Raw genomic sequence first — 13,793 nt, 5'->3', positions numbered from 1 at the left:
ACCCTACTCCTTGGAGGTGACAGCTCTCTGTGGTCCTTGGGCATCTGCTCCTCATGCTTCCAAGCTGCAGGGCTCAGACATTTCACCGCGAGGCTGCACAGGTGGTGCGTGGGTCCAGAACCTGGTGGATGCCTGAGCACAGCGGCCGAGAGCAACGCAGTCAAGCCTGTGCTGATCTGAGTCCCCACTCCCCCATGTAACCTCTCTGGACTTTACTTTCCTTATCTGTAAAATGGAGACAGTAAGACCCATCTGTATTAGTCTGGATTATCCAGAGAAACAGGATGTGTATATATGGAGAGAAAAAGAAATCTGTTATAAGAAATTGGCTCACACAATTATGAAGGTGGAGAAGTCTCAAGGTCTGCAGTTGGCAAGCTAGAGACCCAGGAGGGCTGATGGTGTGAGTTCTAGTCCAAAACCCGGCAGGCTCAGACACAAGAAAGCCAATTTTTCAGCTCAGGTCCAAAAGCAGAAGACCAATGTCCCGGCTCAGCAGTCAGGCCGGAAGAGTGTCCTCTTACTCGGCCTTTCTGTTTATTCAGGTTTCAGTTAACCAGATGAGGCTCATGCACGTTGGGGAGGGCTATCTGCTTTACTCAGTCTACCATTCAAATGTTGACCTCATCCAGAAACACCCTCACAGACACACCCAGGATAATACTTGACCAAATGTCTGGGCACCCCATGGCCCGGTCAATGACACATGAAATTAACAATCACACCACCGCCTTCGGTTGTTGTCAGAATTAAATAAAACAGAGCATTCAAGTGCTTGAAGTCGCACCCAGGGTGTGTACCAGCACCACCATCACCGGACCAGCCAGGACACAGAAACTACTGATTCCCAATATTGCCAAAAGCACGACATGGTGATCTGAATCAGGAGCCTAAAGCGATCGTCAGGTCCATGATCTGTAAGGAGAACAGGACGGTGAAGGGAGGGACGACTCCCTGGTTGGGTCAAAATGCCACCTCATTCAGGAAGTCCTGCCCATCCCAAAGCATTCTCCCGCCCCATGCCTGGGGTACAGGGAGCCTTGGGTTATAGTGTAAATTTTCACATATCCACATTCTGTCTCCACATCTAGTCTGAATTGCTCCCAGGTCATGTCTACATCTCAAAGTGTTTGCGGCCCCCGTACCACCAAGCAATGCCCATCTCTCCATCCATCCATACACCTCTTCCAACTGTCCTAGAGATGACGAGCCATTTATCAAAGGCCCTCCAGGTGCCAGCGTCTGGGATGGGTACTTTCACCACTGGTGTTATTTCATTTAATTCTCATGCATCATGATGAATAAGTTATTTGACCAGGAGTCTCTTGTAGGGAGGAAACTATTGAAGAAAACACCTTCATACGCTGCTTAGGTGATAGACATCGAGGGCCTGAGAGGAGGTTTGGAAGAACTGAGATGATAAGCTGCACGCTGGAGAAATAGGCAGGAACTAGGGGGTGAGAGGGGGCAGGGGAGAAGGGACAGACCCTATAGGGAAAGGAGGCAGGTGGCCTGCCCAGGACTTAGATTAATCACAGAAGGCTGGAGCAGGAGGGGCGAGGGGTCCTCAGGCGATGTGTCACTAAGGGCTGGGTCACCTGGGAGGTAGATGCTGGACAGCCTCTGGAGTCGACCCCAGGAATCGGCATCTTCGCAAGCTTCCAATGTCAGGTTTGGGAACCACTGCTCCACCGACCGCTTCATAAGGAGGATACTGAGTCCCGTAAGAGGGAAGGGACTCAGAATCAGAACCTCAGAGCTGAAGGGACCTCAGTGTGACCTCAGCTCACTCTCAAACAACACTCATCCACAACACCTGTTTCTGCTGGAGTTTCCTCTGTGACACGGATGTCATTCCCTCCCAGAAGGACTTCAGAAACTGCCCATGCCTGGGCTCTGCCATTCTGCTAAGGCCAAGAGCCTTGACGAAAATCGAGGCAGGGCTGGCTGGCTGGAGGCCACCTGGCACCTGGGCACAGTCCATCTTTGGCCCCAGCCTCTCTGTCTGTGTTTTTCTCTGTGGGTGTAGAGGGATTTCCCAGGACCCCCAAGTCAGAGTCCTGGGTTCAAATGCCAAGTCTGCTGTGTGACCCTGGACAAGTCACTCACCCTCTCTGAGCCTTCCTTTCCCTACCTGTATAATGGCAGTATTACATCTCGCAGGAGCTGACATGAGGGTGAAACAGCTCAATAAACAAATGAGGTGTCTGCTGTGGTCCCCCTCAGTTGTGAGTCTTTGATGAAAGTCAGGTCTCATCCCCTCTCACCAGAAGTGTCCTTCCTCTCCAATTCTCAGATGCCACAGCCTCCCTGTCCCCGTTGCTCTTAGGAGACAAGCTGCTGGTGGTAATTTTACTTCATTGGAATTTAATCCTCTGTGTCTCTCCCTCCTGGGTCACTTTCCCATTTTAGACCTGATTCTCCCTGGAAGGAACTGCAGCCTCACTGAGCTGAACAGCCTCAATGTGGATGTTCACAGCACTTCAAAGTTTGCAGGGCCTCTGGCATCCGCCTCCTCATCTCGTCACCAGCAGGGGTAGGCTGGGTGATAACGTCCATTCTACAAGGGAGGAAGACAGGTGAAGTGGCTCGCCCCAGGTCACACGGGGGTGAGGCTGGGGCTAGGACGGAGGTCTGCCTGACACAAATCGTGCACCCTGTGTACCTGCCCCGTGCTCTCCTCCACCCCCGCACCTGCCCTCCTCCACTGTGCAGGAAGCCCTCTCTCCCTTGCTAAGTGACCTACTGCTCCTCTATGAGACATCAGGGTGTCCCCTCCTTCTTCGGGGGCAGCTTTCAGTCTTGGTGGGTGGAAGAGAGGCTGAGGGTCTAGCCGGCAGACTTATCTCTGACGGAGGGTGTGCCCTCAGCCCTGGCCTGCCCCCGCCTCAGGCTGGGGTACCTCCCTCCCTCCAAGGCTCTCAAGGTGTGCAGAGCCATAGGCAGGTGTCCCCACCTCAACCAGATCTGTCAGGGGCACCCACACCATCAGAGCAACGCAGAAACACCTGCCAGTCAGATCACGTTTATGATCGGCCTCGTCCCGCCCACTCCAGCCTCACCCAAGGGCCAGGGGTCACCTCGTGTCCCAGCAGGACAGGGCAGCACCAAGGGTGGGCTCCCAACCAAGGTCTCCTGGTTGTTGGGGTCTCCCACTGCTTCTCCTGCCTGCCCAGCCCCAGAACCCATGTGGTAGGCAGGCCCGGGGCCAGGCCTGGGGCTCCCCACAGGGGACAGATGGACAGGAGGCAGACGGCCAGGGTTACAGCCCGGGGCCAGGCCTGGGGCTCCCCATAGGAGACAGATGGACAGGAGGCAGACGACCAGGGTTACAGCCCTATAGGCAGGGCCTCCCTAGAAATGCAAACAGAGAGCTCCTGAACCAGAGGAAGGAGGGGTCACCTCTGGGGCTGGTGACCGCAGAGGGGTGGCACCTGCCTTTGGCCTTGAAGGAAGTGAACACCTGCAGCCCCAGAGACCAGCCTCCTCTCCCCACTATCCCCCCAGCCGCCCCACGGCTCCACCCTCGGTCACCCACCCCACGCCCTGTGCTGGCCACAGAGGCCGGTTCTGCCCGACTGCCCTCAGCTCCTCAAGCCGTGTGGCCAGCAGGGCCCTGGTCAGAGACCACCTGGGAGACCACCACTGTCACAACCAGCGGGGCCAGCTCGCCTGGGGAGGAGCTCCAGCCAAGCCTGGAGCAGGGGTGAGGTCGGACAGGCCAGGCTCCTGGGGGCACGGACCTGCATGGGTCAGTGGGGTGGGTAAGTCTTGGGGGCTCAGAAGACCAAAGGGGAGGCGCTGATCCACCCCTACCGTGTGGAATATCCCCTTGACTTGTTGGGAAAAGCTCACATTCCTACAATTATCAGTCCCGTGAGCCACGGAAACCACAGCCTCTGGGCTGGAAGGCACCTTGCCACCATCCACTTGGGGCGCCCGCAGACCTCCTCCGGGCTCATATTCCTCATATTCCGCCTGTACCCACCGGTTAGTTGTTCAAATATGGATGTCCCTCCACACAGACTGGTGAATGGCTGTCCCCCATCCCCACCCCCGCACACCTGCACCGGGAGGCCTCCAGTCCCTTCTGATTGGCTGTGCTGGGCCCTACCTGTTGCGAAATGTCCTGAATATCCCCCTGCCCAGATCGGCTGTTAACTGAGGGCTCTTTCTCGAACACCTGCTCCCTCCAGGTGGCTGCTGAGTGCTTTCATAGAAGCTTTCCCGGACGTTACACTCATTTGCTGTCTTCCATGAGAAAAGGACATGATGAATCACAGGGCCTCAGGCCTCAAAGACGCCTGGCTTCTTTCTGGCGCCCTGGGGTGGTGGAAGGAGAGGTAACCGGTGGTTCCAGACCCGATGAGGATGCGAAGCTACAGGCTGCCCCCTGCTGCTCCAGGCGTGCCTTGCAATCATCCCCAATTCCACTACTTTCTCCCCAAATGTGTTCAGCTGCCCGTTAGTGGGAAGTTACAGAATAAAGAAAATAAAGATGAAACCCCCAGAATATTTTTTCCAATGCTTAAGGTGCTCCTAACTCCCAGGGATCCACAGTCTTCAGAATATAAACCCCTGAGTTTATATTTTGGGTAGCTAATATAAAACTGTTTATGTGGGATGCTTTTCCTCTTCAAATAATACGAAGAAACCAGGGATGACAGTTGGCAGGCCTCTGGTCCGTTCCGGCACCGCATCTCCTGCCCGTGGGATCAGTGGGGGTTGTGGTTTTCCGGAGCCCCCAGGTTCTGCACCCGAATCCAGATATAATCGCCCCCCTCACAAGGCGGTCATACTCCAATGAGAAAATCAAGCAAGCAAACTCTCAAACCCAAAGGCAATACGACTGCTATTTTTCATGTAATTACCTATCAGGGAATATTTAAATTATCTCCCCGAGACTAGATTGGTGTTGAAAATGTAGAGTGTCTAATTGCTGAAAATTATCAAGGAGGCTCCTGGGGAGCGAACGGGGAGGCTCAGTGCCAGCCGAGTTGCAGCTCTGCAGCTGGCAGAAAGAACGTGCTTCAGATGAGAGGCAGGAGTGGATCCCATCACCAGGCCTTTGGCTTGGGGCCTCTGTCCTTGGACAAGCCCCTCAGCCTCTGGAAGCTTTTGTTTTCTCATCTATGAAATGGAGCCAATACTATCCGCCCAATGAGATGGGGTGGTGACTGAAGATACCATACATAAATGCCTGAATGCAAGATAGTTTCATCCATATTATATCCCAGAAGGAGTTTGAAGTCACATAATTTGTCATGGGTTGAATTGTGTCCCTCCCAAATTCACATTGAAGTCCTAACCCCCAGTACCCCAGGATGTGACCTTATTTGGAAACAGGGTCATTGCAGATGTGATTAGTCAAGATGAGGTCACACTGGAGTAGGCAGGCCCCAGTCAATAGGAATGTGTGCTCATTGACAGGGGGAAGTTTGGACATAGACACGCACCAGGGAAAACGTCACGTGGAGATGAAGGCAGAGATGGGGTTGATGCTTCTACAAGCCAAGGGACACCAAAGATGCCAGCCAACCACCAGAAGCTGGAGGGGCAGGGAAAAGATTCTCCCCCACAGCCTCAGAAGGAACCAACCCTGCCAACACCTTGATCTCGAATTTCTAGCCTCCAGACCAGTGAGATGATACATTTCTGTTGTTTAAGACCCTCAGTTTGTGGTACTTTGTTACAGCAGCCCTAGCAAACTAACACATAATACAAGAGAGACTTTAACAAATTAACTCTTTCTACTATTGAATAATTCTTACCAACAGGCACAGCAGGTTAATGTCAGAGCCTGGACTAGAACCCAGTTCTCTGCGCTCCCAATCCAGTGCTCTCTCCACTACCCCTGAGGGCTCTTTCTCAGAAGTTACCTGAATTACTTAAAGGAGTTCAGTTTTAACTCATAACGAGATTTTTAACAAGACACTGTAGCTAGTGTATAATAAGAAGAATCAGGAAAATTGGATGATAAAGTGAGTAAAATAGAAACTTTATAAAAAATGTTTAACTGTTTAAATTGCTATATTAAGGGTCCGGCCTGGTGGCACAAGCGGTTAAGTGCGCACCCTCCGCTGCAGCAGCCTGGGGTTCGCCAGTTCAGTTCCCGGGCGCGCACCAACACACTGCTTGTCAAGCCATGCTGTGGGGGCATCCCATATAAAGTGGAGGAAGATAGGCATGGATGTTAGCCCAGGGCCAGTCTTCCTCAGCAAAACAAAAAAAAAAAAAGGAGGCTTGGCAGATGTTAGCTCAGGGCCGACCTTCCTCACAATAAATTAATTAATTAATTAAATTGCTATATTAAAATGAAAAAATAATTTACATGAGGAGTATATTTTTAAATTATTAAATAATATATGCTAGTCATAAAATAGTCAAAACCATAAAGATATAAAGTAAAAAGTGAAAGTCCCCCCATAACTCTACTCCCCAAAGAGATCCACTAGAAACGGGTTGATGTGCATCCATTCAGATGTTCCCCTGGGCATTCAACACATGCACATATTAACAAACCAGAGTGACACCACATACACTGCTCTACAGCTTGTTTTGTTACTGTTGTTTTGTATCACCTGTTTTGCTTAACATCATATAAATGACATCTTCACAAGTAACAGGTAATGTAAGGAAACCATAGGTAATTAAACCAGCTTCCTATTGAGGGACACTTAGGTTGTTTCCAATTTTTTTTTTTTTACCAATACAAATAAAGCTGCAGAAAATATCCTCAAATAACTTTGCACATTTGTATGAGTTCTTCTGCAGAATAAATGCCTAAAAACGGCCAAGCTAATATCATGTTTGTGGCGATTTTGAAGCACATCTACAAATTATTTGACACTTCTCCCAGCAAAGGTGGAGTTTAATTCTCCTCTCTTTGACCATGGACCAGTGTCAGCGACGTGTCCCAATAAACAGAATGTGGTGGAAGTGACTCAGTGACTCTGTGGTTAGGGTAGAAAAGGGACACAGCTGCTGCCTGGCTCCCTCTTTCCTGAACCACTTGCCGTTGAAACTCAGCCACCATGATGGAGGGAAGCCCAAGCTACCTGGAGAGCCCACAGCTTGCCGACAGGCCCAGCTAAAGTCACAGCTAACAGCCAGCACCAACCTCCAGATGTGTGAGTGAATGAGACTTCAGATGATCCCAGCCCCCAGTCCTCAAGCCACCCCAGCTGATGCTGAGTGGAGTAGAGGAGGAGCTGCCCCACCAGACCCTCCTCTAAATGCATACTGTCAGCAAAATGTACGTTGTCCTTGTGTTAAGTCATTAAGTTTTGGGGTGGCTTGTTACATAGCACTTGATAACTGAGTGTTCAACACACACCTCCTTCCTCAGGGCTGGATACACTTCCTGCTCCCAGCGACCCTGCAAGGTCCACGTAGAACCCAACACCTTCTTGGGCCTCAGGCTCTTGCTCCCTGGAAGAAATGGGCATTCATTCTGGAGCGAATTAGCCAGGATCGGGGCACTCCCCTCCAAAAGGCTTTAGTAATACTTGATCCTGCACGTTGTCCGTCTCTTCGCAGCCTACGGAGGGCTTCTAGATCACCTTCCTCAGTTGACCCTTAACCCTTACAAATGGACAGACCCACTGTTACTGATGGAATCTCCACTCATGGCTGGGCTGGTGTCCCTCAGGACAGGCAGCCTTCCAGCCTCTGCAAATCTCATCAGGTTCAAGGCCAATCCTAGGAGACACAATGCCCTTGGGTTCCTCAGGGACACAATCACCCAATTTGAGAGCCAAGAACATAAAGCAATTCCATTCAGAAAGCAATCACTGAAATTAATCAAATACAAATTATAGAAAAACCTATGTATCATTTTATACTTACATGATTTGCCCTCAAAAAAAAAAAAAAAACGGTTTTTAACCACCAGTGCAGAGAAGAGTTAATATAGCAGGCCTGAGGTGGCTATCCTCAGAAAGGCCTGCTCTCACGGTTGGCCCTGGGCTCATGTCTGGGAACCTGGATTTCAGGAAGTTTCCCTCCATTCCTTGATAAGAGGCTCACTGTGCCTAAGCTGGCTGTGCAACAATACGATTTACGCTGAGCACTTGCTTTCCTTCTGGGAGCCTGGAACTTTGGTAGGTGCTCTGCAAACAGTGCCTACATGACCAGCCCGCAATAAAAGCCCTGGGCGCCGGGTCTCTAAGGAGCCTCCCCGATCGGCAACAGTTCACACATGTTGTCACACTCATTGCTGGGGAGCTAAGTGCGTCCTCTGTGCCTCCCCTGGGAGAGGACTCTGGAAGCTGGAGCCTGGCTTCCTGGAGGTCACCTCATGGGCTTTTCCCCTTTGTTTCCGTTTGCATAATAAATCACAGCCATGAGTAGCACCGTACGTTGAGTTCCTCCACTCCTCCTAGTGGATCATCGACCTAGGGGTGGTCTTGCAGACCCTGACACACCACACAGCTCCCAGTCCTAGCAAGATTGGTAAAGCTGACCCCTGCATGCCGAGCTGGTAACATGCACATAAGCGCTCTGGAGAGCCACACCGCTTTATACACTGAAAGTCCCAAAAACGTCCATTTCCTTTGACTCAGTACCGTTGGCCCTCTGTATCCACGGGTTCCGCATCCAGGGATTCAGCCAGCCGCAGATGGAAAGGCCTACGGTGGCTGCGTCTGTACTGAACACATACAGACTTTTGTTCTTGTCATTATTCCATAAACAATATAGTATAACAACTATTTACACAGCATTTACACTGTATTAGGTATTATAAGTAATCTAGAGGGGGCCGGCCAGGTGGCACAAACAGTTAAGTTCGCCCGCTCCACTGTGGCAGCCTGGGGTTCACCGGTTCGGATCCCGGGCGTGCACTGACGCACTGCTTGGCAAACCATGCTGTGGCAGCATCCCATATAAAGTGGAGGAAGATGGGCACGGATGTTAGCCCAGGGCCAGTCTTCCTCAGCAAAAAAAAAAAGAGGAGGATTGGCAGATGTTAGCACAGGGCTGATCTCCTCACAAAAAATAAATAAGTAATCTAGAGCTGACTTGTATATAGGAGGATGTGTGTATGTTATATGCAAATATTACACCATTTTATGCAAGGGACTTGAGCATCCTTGGATTTTAGTATCCAAGGTCCTGGGACCGATCCCCCATGGATACAAGGGACGACTGTAGTCCTATTCTGGGAATGTGTCCCCTTGAAACAATTCAACAGAAAGAAACAGAGGCACGAAGATATTCATCACAGCTAATGCTAAACCTGAAAACAAACTAAATGCCCAAGAATAGGACAAGTGGCTAAGTAAATTATGGTACATCAACTCTAAGAAGCCAATTAGAATGAGAAGTATAAAGATTTTGAAGAGATACATAAAAAGATATTTCTGATATATTTAAAAAAAATTTTTTAAAGCTGAGTACAAAATGGAGGGTACATTGACCATGACTATGTAACAAACAGTAAGATGGAATTGACCGTTCAGTCGTGAACACGGTTGGGCTAGGCTGGATGACAAGGGAGGAGGTGGGTTTATCCATAGATAAACTACCTCTAATGTTGCTGTTCTAATAAAGTAGGGAACGTTCTAGGGACTTGGTAGGAGCAGCTAGAAAGTTGTTGTAGGGGAGGAAGAACTATTCCTTTACCCTCTAGGTCCTTCTGGCTGGTCTAAGAATTAAACTGATATGAGACAGATTAACAGGAGAAAATTGAACACAGTTTAATAACATATATACATGTGAGAAACTCAGGAAAACTGAGTGACTCGCCAAAATGGCCAGAGCCCCCACCTTAAATACCGTCTTCAGCTAAAGACAAAAGGGGATGTTGGGGGTAGTGGTTTGGGACTTCAAAGGGCAGGAAGGCAATTCACACGGAGATGGAAAAGCCAATGTTTGGTAAACAGATGTTTGCTGGGCCATCTACAGACAATGATACCCGAGAGAGAGCTCTGATAAAAATGGGCTTGCTAGTGCCGTCCTGTCTACCACACCTAGTTTATACTATACTATAGTCATCTTATGGTATTAGCTCCCTCCTGGGACAGGCCTTCTACCTTAAATTCTTTTAGGCAGTTAGAGGGAAGGTTAAAGTTTCTTTTAGAGTCTTTTGTTCTTAAAAATAATCAAGCCAAAGAGACACATTTTGGGGTGGCAAATTCTGAGCTCCCATAGTCCTGCCTTTGAAACTTTAAGAAGTTTCACAGTCCTGAAAGCTGAGTTGGTAGACTGTTCCATTTCTCTGAACATGTCTCTTAGTCCTAATAATAGATCAGTACAGTTAAATTCATTTCAGGAGGCAGTGATGCAGGTGGGCTCCCAAAGTTAGGCCTATATAGTGTGAGCAAGCAATCAGGTATTTAATAAAAAGTATTTCTATGGAAACAAAAATAAAAACAAGGTTAATGGTTGAAGCAAATTATAAACCAGTTTCTGAGCCCAGGAGACAGCCACTCCAGAAGATGCCTAGACGTCAGGGTTGAAGCATCTTTTGCAGTTTGAAATGTCATCGAGTGTTCAGGTGTCTTTTGAGTGGCTTACACAGCAACAGGCCTGCTATCGTGTGATCTCTCTTAAGTTTATACCAAGTTGTCCAGCTTCAGTTTGCAGGGCTTCAGGAATAAGCATGGTTTCAGTTCTCAATGATTCCAAATGAAAATGATGGAAAAAATTGAAAATGTTGGTTTGGAGATTTGCAGCCAGATATTTCAGGAGACTAGAAGAATTCAGGATCCACTCCAGTTTACAGGTAGAAAACAAAAACCTCAAGGACAATTATCAGAACTAGAATCTAATATCCACAATTGTGTATTATAGTTTCTGCTGAAACATAATTTTTCTCTCTAAAATCACCCTCTTTTTGTTTTTGCTTAGGAAGATTGATCCTGAGCTAATATCTGTGCCAATCTTCTTCTATTTTGTATGTCAGTTGCCACCACAGCATGGCCGCCCATGAGTTGTGTAGGTCTGTGCCTGGGATCTGAACCCGTGAACATGGGCTGCCAAAGCAGAGCATGCCCAACTTAACCACTAGGCCATGGGGTTGGCCCCTAAAATCACCCTCATTTTACCAAAGATAGCCAAATTAAGACTAATTGGTTTGCAAAATAAGCCTAGTTTCAATAAAGTTGGCCCAATTATTTATATAAGTACAGCAAGAATAGCAATTGATCATATAGGCTCTTTTAAATCTGCTTTGCTGGAACTTTTTATAAGGAATCTCAGATTGAACTTTGAAGGCCTCTTGCAGGAAAGCAAAGCCAAGGACTTGTCATCAGACTCCACCTGCAATACCTATAGATTTGGGTGAACTCTCCTTTTCTCAAGGTCCCCAAAATATCCTGCGGTTCTTTGCATCTGCCAGGAAGTGACCTTTATTCACCTGGCAAGGTTGCTGGGAACCCTGTAAGCAAGGCACCAAGCCAGTATTTCCAAGTAGCTTTGTTTGTTTCATAAAGTCTATCTTTGTTCCTTTGTTCCTATTTTGGTCATATCTGAGTCTATGTATGTTTCTCTCAAATACGACATTCTTATATTACTAAAGTCAAAGCTTTAGTAATATAACCAGTGTTTTCTGTTATAAGGAGAACAGATTCTCATTGAACTTATGCAAACAACTGTATTGCCATGAAGGTAAGAATACTTACTCACTAAGAGTTTCCAAATTCTGGAGGGATCAGGTAGGGAGAAAAAGATAAATGCTTAAATTCTGCTTACAAAAGTATAATTTACCAAATTGCTATAAGTCATAGCTAGCTTAAGAAAAAATAGAAAAAGGTTTTCTTAAATCTGAAAAAACAAAACATTAAAAAATCAGCACTATTTCAAATGAAAAGTCATAAAAACTATAATCAACCTCATCAGTTCGTTTACTCCCCTGTAATCAACTTTTGATCTTGATCTTCTGTTAGCAGTTTCATGAAGTCATCAGCTTTTCCGTTAGAGCTCTGCAATTTCTTACCCAGTTCACTTTTATGATCTGAAAGTTTATCAGAAACCTGCATTCTAGAGCAAGTGTCAGAGTCCTTTCCATGACTCTCTGAAGATGAAACATATTTGCAAAAGCAGAGTAAAACAATAACTGTCTATAAATGTCAAAAGACTTCAAATGGGCTATAGGTCACTGTGAAACAAGGCTTAGTTATCCAGTCAACCAAAGTGACAAGAGAAGATGTTAAAGGCAAACACAGAGAGTTAAACAGTTTTTAAAAACCTTAATAGAGAGACCTCAGCTTTTTGAACATAGGAAACTATTTTGACAAAACACGGAATTTCTTTTATGTAGATTTACTCAAAAGGTAAAGAAAAATATTTTATAATCTCTTTATCAAGAGCAGAATAAAAGTTTAAGAAAATTATCCTTTTAAGAGAGAGAAAACCAAATTTTAATTTTGTACCAGCTTACTTTTGATATTAAAATTCATTTACTTAACTAAATTCATTTTAATCTTAGCCAACTTGACCATGCACAAAACTCTTTTCTCAGTTTTTCTTCCATAAAACTTCTATAACCTTTTTAACAAACAAAAATATCTTTACTTCTTATACCTTCTTTACTGAAAACATACGTCTTACGTTTCTTGAATACAAAGATGTTTTCCTTACTAATTTTTAGTAGCTTTAATCACATTTATTAATTAGAATTCTTAACCCTTACAGACCTTAATTTTTAGTGAAAACTAAGAAGTAAGCAGTTATGAACTGTCTTTTACATTAGCATTTTGTGGCTTGGCAAACTTATAAATACTTTTTATAATTTCTAGAAATATGTGACTTCATAGTACAATCTTTTAACTAAACACAAGACATATTTACTAATAGACCCAAATATCTTTTGGTTTGTCTGTAATAAGAAGCCAAAAGTAGACAAATCTATATTTAGTAATTAATGTCTAATATTTTATCTTATTTATAAATAATCTAGATATTCAATGAATTTTCCATCATTTAATTTAACCTAGCAAAACTTCAAAGTTTCAAATTACCAGAGATTTTGGAAGTTATTTTAAATACACATAACATAAAATATAATTATTGCTAAAAGTTTATCTATAAACTCTTGTCTCACATCTAAATCATTTGCTCTGAACAATTATGTTTAGATTACCCACAAAAACTTCATGAGACATTAGGCAAAATTAGCTATCATGTTAAGTTATTATTTTTGCTGACAAATTTTGTAACAGAGATAACATGAGTTTATTTCACTGGGAAACCCAGGTTGCATGTTTGCATTATACCCAATGTTGATAACTCTGAGGACACATCTATTTTAATCAAACCAACAAACTTAAACAAGCTTTTGTTTACCAAAGATTATTTTATATTACATTAACTTGAAAGACATTTGGGCTAGTTTCTATTACATTTAGAAATAATTTATATAACCACCTACTTTAAGCAAATTAAACAGAGCTCCTTTTTTTCTTTAGAAATTATACCATCTGGAGGTAAAATATCACACATATATAACATACATATGGACACATATACACAAAGACTCCACAGCTATTGTTTTAAAACTTTAGGATAATGTACCACATCTTTAAAATTCTGCACAAAGCATTTAATAAAGGTCCTCTTTCTAAGTGTACAATTTAACCCTAGACCAACTTACCTTGGGGGGTTGCTTTTATTATCTTTTTGTTAGCACCTGATATTAGCCTCTAGTTTTTATCTCATACTGTGTGGGCTCAGGCAACCCTCTTGACTTCCCTTTAGCAATGTTTAATTAACATGGTCTGAAGGGCATATTTATATGCTGTCTACAATCAGGCAGGGGAAACGTTCCCCAGCGAGACACAATGTCTATCCTC

This window comes from Diceros bicornis, chromosome 12, assembly GCF_020826845.1.
Source record: "Diceros bicornis minor isolate mBicDic1 chromosome 12, mDicBic1.mat.cur, whole genome shotgun sequence".
Classification (NCBI taxonomy): Eukaryota; Metazoa; Chordata; class Mammalia; order Perissodactyla; family Rhinocerotidae; genus Diceros; species Diceros bicornis.
Note: the sequence above shows the minus strand (reverse complement) of the source record.